This window comes from Crocodylus siamensis, chromosome 3 (assembly GCF_052110815.1).
Source record: "Crocodylus siamensis isolate JL-2025a chromosome 3, ASM5211081v1, whole genome shotgun sequence".
Taxonomy (NCBI): domain Eukaryota; kingdom Metazoa; phylum Chordata; order Crocodylia; family Crocodylidae; genus Crocodylus; species Crocodylus siamensis.
In genome coordinates, this window is record NC_143397.1 from 35066305 (window position 1) to 35081354 (window position 15050).

At 42.5% G+C, this 15050-nt stretch overlaps 1 long non-coding RNA gene across 1 annotated transcript; it reads left to right on the top strand.

Moving 5' to 3' along the window:
• The first annotated feature begins 475 nt into the window (after positions 1 to 475).
• Positions 476 to 14405, top strand: LOC149868170 (uncharacterized). Its single transcript, XR_016440951.1, has 6 exons — positions 476 to 1188; positions 2289 to 2434; positions 3710 to 3892; positions 4026 to 4114; positions 5033 to 5172; positions 14380 to 14405. It is a non-coding gene; the product is annotated as an uncharacterized LOC149868170 (long non-coding RNA).
• The last annotated feature ends 645 nt before the right edge of the window (positions 14406 to 15050 follow it).

Consider the following 15050-nt stretch of genomic DNA (forward strand, 5'->3'; position numbering starts at 1 on the left):
TTTCCAGAACAGTTTACTTTCCTATCTGGTTAAAGACCTACCTCTACCAGAAACTTATGTTTGATGGAGGTCTCACTGATCTTTGCTGGTCATCACAAATCTCTCTCTCCACCTTGAGGTTTATTACCAGCCCAATAATGAAGAGCCTATTTTATTTTCTTATAAGGTGCTAGGATAGCACAGTGCTTATACTGGGGAGGAGAGACAGATGATAAGAGAAAGAAAAATTGCTCTTTACATCTGGTCTAAATGTGTAATCACTTTTCTTAGATTTATGTCTAACCCCTATTTTTTTCCCCAGGACATTTTTTCCTTAGGCACAGGTCTATGTTTGGGTCCATATTTTGCAACACAGTTCTGAAAGTTTTGTGGATTCTTTGAACTGAGATTCTTGTTCAGCTCAAAAGAGAGGGTGGCCCTCAGCATAAAACTAAAATTTGCTTTAGGTTCAAACTATTCTCAAAATGTTGTGTGTAGAAGAGTGACATCATGCTTCTGTTCCAGACTAATTTCTAATGTTTTCCAGCTAATTGCCTATCGTGTTTTTCTGTAACAGAAAGCAATCAAATGGAGTTGTTTCCATATGTAAGTTATATCAAAGGTAAAATGGTATGGCTACAAGTGACCATCCAGCCTTGAGATATGGATTTTTCCATTTTAAGTCTGCCAGTATTCAGATTGACAACGCCGCTACAAATGCATCCATTAATTTTACCTCTTTTCCTTTTCTTTTTTCTCTTGTTTCTCACGTCCTATGATTGCTATACTACTCTTTGGTTTATTCTGGTCTTTCCTTTCTTATGTTCTTCCTTAGACTCTTCTTTCAAACTCCTAGGAGCTGGTTGGACACTTTAAGGAAGACTTATTTCCTGATGGCTAGGTTTTCTCAAAATGATTTTCAGCTCTGAGGAAGACCCCCATTTATCTGCTGTGATCAGCTTTCTTGTGAAGATTGTGTCCAGGCCATATTGTTTAATAGATCCATAGCCCTTATGGGGAAAAAAAGACCATTATGACCACCTAGTCTGACGTCTTGAAAAACACAGACCATAGAAACTCTTAATTACTGCATCAAGATGTTTACTTCTCTTTGAGCTAAAGCATACCTTTTAGAAATGCATCCCATTTTGATTAAGAGACTTCGAGTAATGGAGAATTTGCCACATCTCTACATAAGTGATTTCAAAGGTCAGTTATCTCTCTGCTAAAATGTATTGCCTTATCTCTAGGCTGAATTTGCCCACCTTCTGCTTTCAACCACCAAATCTTGTTATGCCGTTTTCTGCTGGATTAATGAGGCATTTATTATTGGCAATTTCTTCCATGTTTCTGTACTTGTTAACAGGTCACTTCTTAACTTCCTTTTTGGTAACATGAATCACATTTCTCATGAGCAGGTGTGTTTTCCAGCTCATCAGTTCTATTATTCTTATAGATACAATTTTCCCCCAGTTTTTCAACAGTTTTAGAGTGATGCTGGAGCTGTGATGATCCAGGAATTGTATGAGAGGCCGGGCTTTCTTAGGGTGATATCTTTTATTGGACAAACTGCATAGTTGGGATAGAATTAGACAAGCTTTGAATGCAAGACCTTCTTCTCCACAACACAAACACCTTTGAAAAAAAACAAAGAATATGAGTGTTTAGAAGAAAGTGACTTGAACAAGAATGTCTTGCATTCAAAAGCTTATCTAATTCTATCCCAACTGTGCAGTTAGTCCAATAAAAAATATCACCCTAAGAAATTCTTGCCTTGCATAGCTTTTCAACATCACTTCTGATGGGAAGACACAGGAACTGGACAGAATTTTATATTAGTCTATCAAATTATTGTTAGGTACATGTGAGAGAGAAGATCTGACTTCATTGCTTTTTCCTGTATTTATGCTTTACCTAATCAAGCTAAAGACCTAGGCTGATGCAATAAGACTGTTATTTGATTAACTTAATTATTTTACCAAGTGACCTATTTAAGCTCTGAACAGTTGTATAAATGAAAATATAGGCCAAAAGAAAAAAAAACATATTTTTTGCTTTAAAATGAGACATTACCACTGAAAGTGCTTTGCAATGTAGCCTGTTAAAACCACATGGCCTTTTTAACAATTACAGATCCACTACATGCTAGTATCTTACAACAAACATGGCTTTGAAAAAGCCCAGGAATATGAGTGTTTTAGTCTTTTCTACAAGTCAGCAAATCTCAAATGTTTTAGAACAAAGAGGGGAAGTGAGAACCATAGTTGCAGAATTTTCATAATGATCTCTCACTTTTTCCTCCTTTCTAGAAATATTTCCTCTTTGAAACTAACGGACAGTTACTCTAGGACTTACGCTAATGTAATGGCCTCAACATCCTGTGGGACAAGACTCATAATCAAAGTAGAGAAGGGAACTAACCAATCTAAAAGGATCACCAGATCTTCCCACGTAGGTAAGAGATGACCAACTAACATAAATCTTGAAATTGCTGCATCGCCCTGGAACCTGAGAAAAAGCTGACTGGACTAAATGAACTCCAAAGGCCTTAGTTACTGTCAGACTACCCCTTTGCATCTGGTCTCCTTCATCTTTTCCTGAAAAGGAAAGATGATAAATGCTGGGCTGGGTTTACTGACAGCATAAAGTGGATTTTGAGATGAGGCCTAACAAGTGCTTCCTCTCAAGATATTGACAAGCAGCCCTTCAAAAGGGAAGGAGTACTGACAGTCTTCACAAGACAGGGCCTATGTACTTTCAAGATACCTTCACTAGCCAGAAATTACACAGCTATATGTGGATGACCCATGGACGGCAGTGATTTTGATTTTGTGTAAGTAGCTAGACAGGTGTTTGGATGTTGCAATGATAACTCTTATATAGATAGTTAGTCAGGCCATGTACCTGAGTAAAAGCATCTGTGCTGTCCATATTTGTAGATATTTTTTCATGGTTAAAAGAGAAGCTATTTATTTACTTAATATTCTAAGATATTATTATTATAATAAGATATGATATTTAGATGCAGTATTCCATTGCTGGTTGTGTCTCCACTTCATTTTCACTCAAACATGTACTCACTGTGACTAGGAACAAACAACCATATTGAATTGTCTACTAATGCCAGTATTCTATTGTGTACATGATTCTATTCACCCAGTGCCAAAAAAAATGTTTTTTGGCAACCAACACAGCCCAGTAAATCTGTGTCTTCCTACTTTTCATTGTTATGGCTTTTAAAAAAGTGGGTGGTAAAAGGAAGTCTGAATATGGAGCAGGTGTGTGTGTGTTACTTATCATCGTTACTGACCAGGGAATTTATAATATGTATTTATGTAAATTTGGCATACCTTACATAAGTCAAGCCAGAGAGTGGGGGAACCAGTTTTGACTCTTGACAAAGGCATACACCTGGTCTTGCACAATATATTAGTTGCATTTTCTGTCTGTCTTATTTCTACACACTGATGTCTTCTTCCTTATGGCTCTCCACATCGGAGAAGTGGTAAGTAGCAAAGACCCATGAGATCATACAATTTATCATGCTGTCAGTGTAGAATGATTCCCTACAGGATATTTTTCCTTATTTTACCTGCCTTTAAAAAAAACCAAAAAAACCAGAGGGTCAATTTTAACTTGTAATCTTTATGAGTCAGCACAAAACAACTATTTCCCCCACCTTATACCTATATGTGAAAATTCATTTCCCCTCAACCTTTATCTCTTTCAGTTTGATACTTGAAGATGCTCACGTATATTAAAAAATATCCAAGAAGACAAAGTCAAAGCAGTACTCATAGAGTTAATTAAGAAAATGTACGTGTAACAGAGGTTCACAAGAACATCTGTTATTTGATTTTGAGAAATGTCAAGTTTGCAAAATGAATGGTATCCTGGCAAGATTCCAGCCTGGGTAATTACATTTTTCCTACCTGAAATTTTTCCTAGAGTTTCAACTTGGATGCAACATTTTCCCCCCACTTCCTTTGCCAGTTTTTTTACATTTTTTCTCAGTTCTCTAATGCAGTTGCTATGTTTCACTCCAGCTGAATGAAGAGGTGGATGACTTTCAGTTATGACTGATACAAGGGCTTTGGTACCACCAGAGATAAATGAGCATACGTCTGGATTCAAGGTATACTTTTATACACAGAAATATAGGAGTGGAAGGGATGCGTGGGCCACTGCATGGAGTTCTCTGTGTTTGCCCATTAATTGTTTATACAATAGATCACCCAGTCATCACTTCCAACCCTCAAGGCACAATACCTAAAACACAAGCACCACTCTATAATATCCCATTGATAACAGCAGGGGAGATGAGGACATAGCCAATGCCCTGTCATTACAACAAAACAGTTAATGTATGCACAGAAGGTCCTAAGAAAAGGACTGCAGGAGGCAAAAACCTCTACAGCCCATGCTAATCTGACTGCAGGGTAAAATTCCTCCCTGACCCCAAATTTGACATCTTATGTCCTCTTATGCTTTTAAGACTGTGACATCAAAACATTCCCAGATTTGTTTTCCTTAGTTTTCCCATTGAAGGTGTGTGAAAAAATCTGAATCATTATCAGAACTAGTGAAAATATTTTTGTTGGGATTTTTAAAAGAAAACTTAGCTTTTGTGCTTAAACTTTCTATAATGTTAATAAAGCTTATCTTAATAAAATTTTAAAAATTCAGAACAAAACAACTTAAATGACTTGATTAAAGTTAGAGAAAAACATGATGGGAAGATCATCTGGTTTAACTTCCCACATCCTCATCTGAACCATCCCAAACAAATGTTTGCTTACAGTGATCTTAAATATTTCTAATTACGGATATCTCACAACTTTTCGAGGTAATCTGTTCCACCACTTAACCACCTCATAGTTAGAAAAATTCTAACTATCCAACCTAAAGCTTTCCTTATTGCAATTTTAATTCCATTACTTTTTGTCCTGCCCTCTTTGGACACAAAAATAGTTGATCACCTTCCTCTTGATAAAAATCCTTTCTGTATTGTTGAAAACCATTGTCAAATCTCCTTTAATCTTCTCTTTTCCAGACTAAACAGTACCAGTTCTTCCAACATTTCTTCATAGGTCTTGTTTTCTAAATCTCTAATAAATTCTGCAGCTCTTCTCTGGATCCTTCCTGTTTGTCCACATCTTCTTGAAGTGCGCCAAATGAGACACACTATTCCAGGTAAGGTCTCACCAGTGCTAAATATATTGGAAAAAAACAGTTCTTAATACTTCTATGCAATGCTTCTGTTAAAACATCCTAGTATGCTCTAGCTTTCTTTTCAACAATATTTACTATTAACTCATATTCAAGCTGCTGTCCATTATAAACCTGGGTCCTTTTCAGCAGTACTGAAACCTAACCAGCTGCTTTCCATTTTATATTGGTTCAGTCAGTTGTTCCACTCTAAGGACACATCTACACATTGCCCTATGGAAATGTAGCGGTGTGCTACATCACTGTACAACATGCCATGGTGACATAGCAATCATGTGTCTACATGTGATCACCAGCCACCTTGCTGTAGCAGCACACTCCCTGTGTATAGTGCGCCGCTAAGGTGATATAGCAGCAACATTTCACTGTGTGCATGGTGCAGTAACCACCCATACTTGAATAGACTTCCAGCAGGGATGGTGCAGACACCTACCCTGGAGCTCTTCAAAAGAAGACTGGATGCACACCTTGCCGGGACAGTGATACATGAGACGCAGGAGGCTGCTGGAGTGCGATAATTGCCATGCTTCAGCAGACTCAATTAATTGACTGACACACTGGAATTCCAGCGTGTTGGAGCAGCTCCACACTCACATACAGATGCCCTTAATGACTCCACCATAGGACAGTACTTGTCCCAGACATTACTATCCTACAGTGGAGTTAATTAATTTACTGTGCTCTAATAAAGATGCATGTGTAGATGGTGCTTTACTGTGGAGCAAACTATCAGTAAAACATGTATGTAGATGTATTCTGTGAGCTACTTTTATTGCATCCTCACAGTTAACAATGTGGGTAGGGAAGATACAAAGTGGTAGAAACTAAAAAAAATTCCTTGCACACAGAACATCTGTTTTCTTTGCTTTGCACCTTTACAGTCATTTTAATATGTTCAAATGGTTTGTGCCACATTCTGATTTGATATCATTTTACAATACAGTAAAAATAGTAAAAAATAAAAATAAGCATTTTTGAAATTCTAAAAAAAAAGTGTTTTTCCCTAAAAAGATCTTCCATTTAAGCTTCTTTTTCTTTCATTTTCCAAGTGAAATGTAGTCATTTCAAAATTTCCCCCTAAAGGAAATATCTTTTTTTTTTAAACATCAAAGTAAAATAAATATCTTTTTGAATATTTCAAAATAAAATTGAACCTGGGAGCCCAAGTTCCAAGGCTCCTTGCTCAGCCATGGCTCCCAAGACTTCTGTAGTTTACCAGTGCCTTATTAACCCTAGTATACTGACTTTTCTGTTGAAGGAAGCCTGGAATCTTAGGAGATGGGGTAGTTTACAGAACATGGAAACCTTGGAGCTATGCATTCCTGGCCTTCAGCTCCAAGGCAGCCTCTGCAGCTCCGTTCTACCAAAGATATGCTGCTTTTAGTGCCTGAATTTGCCTCGTGTCTCTACAGTACACGACGCTGTATACTTGGCATTGTGGATTCTGGACCCCTGGGCTCCCCAAAGACTCTTGGCTAAGCATGCAGGAAATCAGAAACCTTGCTTTGCTCCTCCATTAAAGCTGATATGTTTTTGATTTTCAATAATTTGGCATATTATGATGAAAACCTATTCTATCAGCTTTTACTTCTTCTTTGCATAGATGTAAAAGACTCAAGAAAATCCAAGAGAGTAGAGAACTGGATCTTTGACACTAGTGTAACTTGCTGGCAGGTACACATTTGTATATTTTGCTTAAATTACAGCAGGAGTAAAACCGGGCTCTACAAGCAGGAACCTTCATTGTAAAAATTCTCTCCTATAATATTTTTAAGCATTCCAAATATAGTGCCTATGACTAATTGGTACCTCCATTTGCAAGGTTACATGGAAAATTCTAGAGTCCAAAACTTTCAGCATTTGAACATTCAGTTTTTTTCAGTGAAATATTGAGATGTTCCCTGGAAAGCAGAAACGTTTTGTAAAAATGCTGCTTCAATGTAGACTCCATTTTCCTTTAAAAAGAAAAAAACAGATGTGATAGAGACACATTCATTCCTCTCATTACTATTGCATTACCTTTTTCTCTGTGATGTGCAAAATAAAAATACAGCTTGTTTCCCCCTTGTTTTATTGTTAGGGTAGAATATAATGATTATGAGGAAAATATTCCCTTCAGATTCCCATCCTCAAGATCAGAAACATCTAAATAAGGCAGAGTTGTTCCTAATCAGTCCTTAAACTAGGTTTATTTGCAGAAATCTAGATAAACCATGGGGAAATCAGGTCAGGTTTTGCTAGAGAAGATATGAGAAGGGTATAGTGGGAATCCTCAAAGAACTCAAATGAAGGATTACATCTCTAAAATAAGATGTCTTTTCTGCCAGGCATTCAGGAGTAGGGAATCTACACACAGACACAAAGAAGGCTAGATTTTTCAAAAGCACCCAAGACAGGGTTTGAGCCAAAATTTAGTTTTGGATTTGTGAAACTTTCGGAAATTTGGATTTTTCCATCCTAAGCTGGGATGGCAAATACGTGTGCAAGATGGGGAAACTATTTTCCACCCAGCTCTTAAATTTAGCCAATTAAAGATGCTTCTGGTGTATTGTGAGATTTTTCAAAAGCACTTAAGGTGGTTAGGTCCCTAACTCTTCTTAAAATCAATTAGTAGATACTTTTGAAAATCTAGTAGCTATCAATCCACCTCTTTAAATACCTTTTAACAATCTGATACTGCGCATCTAATGCTATGTCTATCCGGCAAACTTAGGGTGTTGTTACAGATTACCTTTAAACTATACAAAATCTGTGGAATGTTAGGCGGTGTTGAAATTAGACGAGTTTCAGAGCAGTAACAGGTTAAGGCTTAATGCTGTCCCTGAACTACATGACTATGACATTCCTGTAGAGGCTGTGGTCACGATCCAGGAGGCTACCCCTCTTCTGGGAGAGGAGACCTGAGGGTTAAGCAAAGTGAGAGAATGGACCCTGGGGCAACATCCTTCCCCAGATTCCATGATCTCACTGCCTGGTGGCTCTGCTCCCAGCAGAGAGCTGCTGCAGGCTAACCATAGTGATAGAATGGGCTCCAGCGAAGCATGCCTCTTCAAGCTCCATGCTTGGATTAGGTCTAATATGAGGTACTAAATAAATGCATATTAGGCTGCCCCAATGCACAGTATCAAAAGTGCATGCTTTCTAGGTGATGCTTAAAGTGCAGTAGCCTATTTTACTCACATTAGCATAATAGCATGGTTTTTTACATGATGCTTTTATTTGCAGTATAATTGGCTACTGTACATTAAAGCACAAGTGTAGACGTGTTCTTTATATTTGTGGAGCAGACTAACAATACCCCGCTCAAACAGGTAGAACAGCTTAAAGTTAACCCTCACCCAAAGTTACCTAACTTTTATTTCATAGATTTCATAGACATTTGGGCTGGAAGGGACCCCAGAGGATTGTTGAGTCCAGCCCCCCACGCCAGGGGCAGGAAGTCAGCAGGGATCATAGGATCCCAGCAAGATAAGCATCCAAAGATGCTTGGAGTGTACTTATCACGGTTTAACACTCTTTGGTGTGTGGATGCTCCCATTTAAACGTCTTTAGAATGGTTTAAAGATAACCTGTAACACCATCCTTACCATGCTAAAGAACGGTGCTGTAATACCAACCTTATCATTCTAAATATCCTTCCCTGCTCCAAACGTATTACCTCCACAATTGGGAGCAGTGTAACCATTTGTACATGGCATGGTATGTAGATTAATTAGAACTGCTAAGATTTAGGATTAATGCTAATTAGCTCTTCTGTACCACTGCACAAATGTGGACACTGTTTCTGGTAGCATGTGGCAAGTTTTTGTAACACTCATTGGCATAATATGTTTGTCACATAGATATGCAAAAATCTAGAATTCCTGGTTTAGAGATGATACCTTTTATTAGACCAACTGAAAAATTGCAAAAAAAAAAAAAAATTTTCTTGATGCAAGCTTTCAAGCTCACATGCCCTTCATCAGGTTCAGGGAAAGGTCAAGTAAAAAGTCTCCATATGTAGAGATTGAGCATGATTTTTGCCCAGAGGACGCTGAAGCTGGAAATCTGTCCCTCTGGGTCCATGAGAGTATCTTTTTGTTATATGGCTTCAAGGGATCTGAGGAAGGGTACTAGAAGCCTGAAAACTTGTCCAACAGCTCTCCAAACTATACATTTGGTCCAATAAAAGATATCACTAAGAATTCTCAGCTCATCTGGTTTTAATCATTGTTCAAAATGGGATTTAGGCACCTAAATGACTTACATTCTTGGAAAAGTTGTCCTTATGCTCTCTTTCCTTCTCAGCTGCTCACCTTCCAATCTCATTTTGTAGTGTTTCATCTTCCAGTCTCAGTTTCACTAGCCACCATGAAGCCTGCTAAGGTAGAGAAGATATGTTTCTAAGGGTGAGGAGAGACAACAAACTAATCTGTTTTGTAGATGCAATCTTTTTAGGCCATCTTTATACATCAGAAAGCATCAAAGAAGAGGACTAGTGCACTTTTTCCCCTTTGGAGGTCACCTCTAATGCAGCTCAGGTGTTCTGGATACAGAGCAATGATGGAAAGAATAATAGAAATACAGCTTCACAAAAAATACTGTTTACCAACACACACTTCTGTCTTAAAACCTATGTAATTTGAACAAGGAAGCATGAAAGTCAAGGTGGTTGCTCTTCAAATAAAGCTTTTAATACAGCAGCTGAAACAAGTGCAAATATACACATTCTTTTTTAGTTTCTAATGGAGAAGGAACCTTTGCAAATGCCTCTTTCAAAGAATGCTTTTTGTTTGTATTTTTCTCCTTCCCTATGTGAAAATGCGGATGTTAGAACAGTTGCTTTCCTTTACAGAATAAATCCAATTTGGCGAAGAGGGCACTGCCCTTTCAGGGCACGTCCACACATGCAAGCATGCGCTCTTGCAGCAGCTTAAATAAAAGCGGTACAAATTTGAGCTGGGGCTTTTTGCCTCAGCACATGTGCTGGGACGTGCACTTGATTGTGGAGCAAGTTGTGTCACATGGGGCAAAATAACCCTGCCTGGCTCCTCCCGGATCTGCAGCCAGGGGGAGCTAGAGCCCAGGGCCAGCACCTGTGCTGTCCCCAGCAGTATAAAAAGCTGCCCTGTCGTGGCCCCAGCAGTAAAAAGCTGCCTTGGCAAGTAACTCAGGGCTGCTCACTCTCAGGAGCTTCTGGGGCCCAGCCAATTGGTACCTGTGGATACTACCCCTTGTGCCAGCTGGACTACTGAAGCAGCCCTGAGAGTTCCCTGCACCCTCTACCCACTGCAGCAGTCTGGCAGTGGGGGCTGCTGCCTGGATGTGACCTGCTGTGCACCTGCCAGCCCTGGATGGGGACTGCACAGCCAGTAGAGGCTGGGCCAGCTGCTAGTGGACTATGGTTGCAGGGCTGGCCTTTGTGTGGCACTCCTGCCATGTGTGCCCCTGCCTGGCCATCTGAGCAGCTATCACCTGGAAGATGTTCTGGGTGTGGTGGCCTGTCAAGAATGCCCTCCTGGCCCCATTTGACCAGGACATCAGCCAGAGCCAGCTGGGTCCAAGATGCCAGCTCTGAGCAGGCAGGGTCCTGCCACTGGCCTCCCTAACAGGAATTCTGGTGACCCTTACTTGAAAACTGAAACATCCCTGATAAAAAAAAAATCCCAAAGCCACTCTGTAAAAAACCCCAAAATCCACGTTCCTTCTCAAGTAAAACAAAAGACCACTATATATAGAGATGGAGAGAGTGAGAAACAGAGATACAGCAATCAGTTGGGCATGTTTTCTTGATATATCTATAGTGTTAAAGTAATTTGGAAGCCTACTAGTGTCTCTATCGTCATAATAAAGTGAATTCTAAATATCTACATGTTTTGCTGCCCACCACAGGGGCTACAGCACCCTACCAGGGTTTACAGCCCCCCCCAACAGGGAATACAGCCCTCCCAACAGAGGCCAAATGGCCCCTGCAGGGGCTACTACCCCCCAGCCCCCTGATTGCTGCCCTGCCTAGCCCCATCCACCACCGGCTTCTGCAGCCTTCCTGATGGCTGCTCCACCCAGCCCCAGCCCCCGCTTGCACCACCAGCCCCCTGATGGCTTCCCTGCTCGGCCCTATCCCCCATTTGCACCCCCAGCCCCCTGATGGCTGCCCCCCCACCCCAGCCTCCAGCACTTTAAAAAAAACAAAAAACCTCTACTTACCCCAGGATCATAGATTTCATAGATGCTAGGGCTGGAAGGGACCCCAGAGGATCATCGAGTCCAGCCCCCTGCCCCAGGGGCAGGAAGTCATCAGGGATCATAGGATCCCAGAAAGATAAACATCCAAATGTCTCTTGAAGTTGTTCAAAGTGGGTGCTTGAACTACCTCTGGCAGCAGTCTATTCCAAACCTTGGGGGCTCAGACAGTAAAGAATTTCTTTTTTATGTCCAGCCTGAAACAGTCATGGAGGAGTTCGTGACCATTTGACCTTGTCATCCTTTGGGGTGCTCTGGTGAACAAATGTTCCCCCAGATCCTGGTGAGCACCCCTGATAATTTTGTAGGTGGGCACCAGATCACCCCCAAGCCTGCACTTTTCCAAGCTGAAGAGTCCCATGGCTCTCTCTCAGGAGCTGTGGAGGCTCTGGGGTCTCCTGGCAGAGCCCCCCCAGGCAGCACAGGGCAGCAGGGGGCAGCAGGGCCCCCCACCCCGCTGTGCGGGCAGGGCCCTAGTGACCCAGACAGGCAGCTAGAACTGTGGTGAGTGCCAGGGTTTTTGTTTGGAGGGGGTTAATTGTGGGATGCTGGGGGACAGTGATCGGGGGGCTTGGGGGGATGGGGCAGGGCAGGGATTGTGGGGTTTGAGGTACAGGCAGGGGGTGGAGATGGGTGAGGAAGGGATTGGGGGGCTGGGAGGGCAGGCAGGGGGTGGGGCTGGGTGGGGAAGGGAGCAGGGAGGCTTGGGGGAGTGGGCGGGGCCATTGGGGTCCCCCCCATGGTCCCCTCCCCTTTCCTCCAGCCCCCTGACCCCTTACTTATCTGAACTGGAGCCTAGGTCCAGCTTCCTGTGGCTGGCACGCTTCCTGCCTTGCATGGCAGGTAGCATGCTTCAGGACCAGGGCAAGGGCCACCCACAGAGACAGTCTGGCAGCCAGAGCATCTCTGTGGAGGACCCAGCCTCCGGTTGCCTCAGAGCATGGTCTGGGACCATGCCCTGCCCTGCTTTTTTCACTTCATTTTTTTTTTTGACCCGTGGATATCCAGGGTTCTAATTTTGCCCCTGTGCTGCAAACTTACAGCAGGGGGATCCTTTTCCCATTCCCACATGTGCCTCTTGCAGCAACTCAAAGGGTTTTGAGACACTGCAAGAGGCACGGGCGGGCTTGTCTGGATGCATCGTCAGAGTTCTGACCCGTTTTACAAGGTACCCTTATTGAAGGAATCAATTTTTTCTTCCCTTTATAATGTCATTTTGGCCATATAGGGCTGACAGAAGTGATATTTGTCATGTGATTGGCCCCTTGAAAGTGCTCTGCAGCCATGTCCTAACAGAAGTGCACAGCTGCAGAAACCTTTAAAAGTGCCTGATCACATGACAAATTAACCCTCATTTAATGAGGATGCAGATGAAGGCACTCCAAAGTGGAGCACCTTCATTAACTTTTGCTTGTCCCCGCACATGGGCTGATGCAGCCCTACCCCACTCCCAGTGCTCTCAGTAGAATGGAAGGGAGAGAAGGCAGGGGACAGAGCTCAGGTCTGGGGTTTGCCCCACCTGCACTGTGGGGTGGGTAGATTAGAGATTGGGCTCCAATCTACCCATCCCCCACCTCCAGGATAGTCTGGGCAAACCCAGACTGGAGCTCTGTCCCCTGCCTTCTCCCTTTCCCATTCTGCAGACAACACTGGAGCTGGTAGGGGAGGGAGAGGGGGAAGGCAGGGTTAGGGGAGAGAGGCTGCAGAGGCTGCAGACAGTTTAGCTTCAAAGTGGAATATGATTGGGTTGAACATCTGTTGGGTTGCAGGGAGTTGGGTGGTTACTATTATTCAAGGTGCTTTCTGTGAAGCGCCATGAGTTACAGCAGGGAGCTGCAGGTCTGTCAGTGCCCATAATGTGAATATTACAAAGAGCCATCCTTTTGTTACAGAAGAATTCATGCCTTTCAGCATCTTGCTGCATCCCAGAAAAGGTATGGCCAGTAGCATAACTAAGGGTGGTGAAAAGGCACTAGTCCTGGGCACTGAAAATGGTGGGGCAGCAACCCTGCACTGCCTAGCCATAGGATCCCCATGGCCCACAGTGTATGGGGGCAGGAAGAAAACAAGTGGGGCAAGTGGAATGGTGCTCTTCCCCAACCCCTGGGGAGTTTTGGTCACAGCAGGTGCAGTTCTGTGCTCAACAGCATAGCTGGGGTGAGGGGCACCAAGCACAGCTCCTGTGGCAGCAGTATCAGTTGGTTCTGAGAACCCAAGCAGGTAAGACTTTCCTTCGCCTCATCCCTTTTCCTACTTCTGTGGTCAGCATACCACTACCACCTCCTGCCCTGGCACCTAAATAATTTTACTAGGCCTCTGGGCACAGCCCTCTCGATTAGGCACCTAAATAAAAATAGCCTGCTTCTTTGGCAACCAATTTTGAAGACTTTGGTGATGCTGATGACATAAATAAATACTAATTAAAGGGGAAACTGTTACAAAGAATGCTGTGAATCAGAGACAGAGAGCTTCTTATAAACAAGCTATTTATAAATCCTCAACCCCCCACTCGTGACCAAACTTTCTTTGGAAAGTAGCTATAGTGTATTTATTGTTCTCATTTAGTTAGTTTCTTTATTATTTTATTATTTTATCTGTGTTTATGACTTTGTTATTGTATGGCACCTTGAGCCTTTGGGGGAGGACAACAAAATAAATAAATAAATACAGGCCTGATTCTCTCTTCCATTGGTGTAACTCCAAGGACTTGCTGGTGTACTTAAAGGTAGGATGGAATGTCTTGAATTTCTGTAACCATCAGCCTACTGGTCTGTTGCTTCTGCTGTCATCAGGCCTTCCCTGTGCACCAACTCTTTACAAGCTAGCATCCTGCCACCACCTTTTTCCTATGAACAACCCTTGCCCTGCTAATGTGGAGTGAGTATCCAGGTCAGTCACCTTTGCCTTGCTTCTGCTTCTCATTAAGACATCTGTTTTTCTTGTCTCGAGGAATGTCTGCATTGGTTAGAAAATCAAAGGTAAGCATGAGCTCCTATTTACCCTAAGGCCTGGGTAACATTTTTGCTAAGGACAGTGTTACCTCTCAGCTTTTGGGGAGCCCTGGCACAGTACAGAGCCTGTCCAACTCAGAAGGGACCCACCCCCTCCCTACCTCTGCCTGAACAAGAACTGATTAGAGGAAGGACTTACAAAAGACAATGAAGATGCAGTGGGAGATGCATCTAAAGCCCTCCAGACAAGGGTGATAAGAGTGAAGTAACTCCCCATGTCTCATTTGCATCTGAGATGGAACCAGATGACAACTCATTTAAATGGGAGATGGGACAGGAAAGCACCTCCATTACCATTCAGGATGTAGACCAGGGATTCCCAAGCAAGGACCACACTGAATTCTGGAACCAGAGAAGAAGGAGAGCACTGCATGATGGGGGATCCATGCTTCAAATGCTAATGAACCCATGTCTACACACACCCTGCTCAGCAGTTATTGGACCAATTCTAGTAATGACTCCTTTATTGATACCCAGAACACTGAATCTGCCTGTCTGTATTGTGACCTCCCTCAGAGTAATGCCACTCATAGTCAGGGGTGATCAGCTCCTATTATCCATAGATTTCATAGACATCAGGGCTGGAAGGGACCTCGGGAGATCATCGAG